Here is a 1328-nt window from a genome sequence, read left to right on the forward strand (position 1 = left end):
TAAAAGAAAAACAATTGACAAACAAAAATTAATATGAATACAATTGTGGTATGAATACAATTTTGTAACCTTCGTATTTGACTTTGTCTTTCTTCTTCTTCTTCTTCTTTATATACTATGTTCTTTTTTCCGATTTTTTTCCATCAAAATCGAATCTGAATCCGTATTCACTTGTGCATTAGTAACCCTATAAGCAAAATTCGAAATTATTAAATATGAATGTATAAAAAAATCAAACAATATATGATGTATGTGTGCTAATGTAGTTACTACAATCTACTAAATCTCAAATATGAAAACAAAATTTTTGATAATTTAAATTTCAAAATTATCAAAAATTAGAATGTATTAAATATCAAACAAAATAAACATACATATGAATTTCTAGATTCTCCAAAATCTGAAAAATTAAAAGAAAATCACAAAAAAATTTGAAAAATTTGAAAATCATAACTATTTGATGAATAACTAAACAAAATCACATAAAAATTAAAAAATTCGACTGAAAATTCGTAATATATAGAATCGGTGATTTAAACATCAAATCAAAATAAATCAAAATGGATAATGGAAATTACTTTGCCAATCGAGAAATCTGGTTGAATTAATAAATAGATTTCATTTAACAATAAAGAAGATTTCTTGATGAACAACAATTTAGCACCTTGAAGAAAGATAAACTTGAAACGTGAAAGGTGGGGGAAGAAACATGAAAAGTGGGGAAGAAAGGTGAATGGAGTTGAAAAAAGATAAATGTGTATTGGTTTAATTTTTTTTTCTTTAAACGGTTATTGGTATATAATTTGGTCCAATATAGGACTTTTTCCATAAATAAAATTAATTTTAAATACTAAAATCTGAATACCTATTATTTTATAAAAATATTGTCATTCTGCCATTTTAAAGTGTTGTTATTTTGACTAATTATGTTAGGTATTATGACTTAATTGCTAATTTTCTCTAAAAAGAAAAGTTTGGGCCCATGATCCACATGTCAAAAAATGGGTGGAGCCTCTTCCAATTTTTGTTGGTTGGGCCTCTACCATAGTAAAATTTTTCCTCCTTCTGTCCCTAATTATTTGTCCACTTTTGAATTAACACACCTATTAAGAAAACAATTATTGACATAGCGAATTTACCATTTTACCCCTATTAATTATGAAGTGAACGAATTAAAAATTTAAGATTTTCAAGAAGTTCTACCTTTTTTCAAAATAATAAATTGAGGGTATAATAGGTTAAAAAAATTTGTTCTTTCTTGATTTGCCAAAATGGACAAATAATTAGGGACAACTAAAATAGGAAAAGTGGACAAGTAATTAGGGACA

The sequence above is a fragment of the Solanum tuberosum genome, unplaced genomic scaffold (assembly GCF_000226075.1).
Source record: "Solanum tuberosum cultivar DM 1-3 516 R44 unplaced genomic scaffold, SolTub_3.0 scf00707, whole genome shotgun sequence".
NCBI lineage: Eukaryota > Viridiplantae > Streptophyta > Magnoliopsida > Solanales > Solanaceae > Solanum > Solanum tuberosum.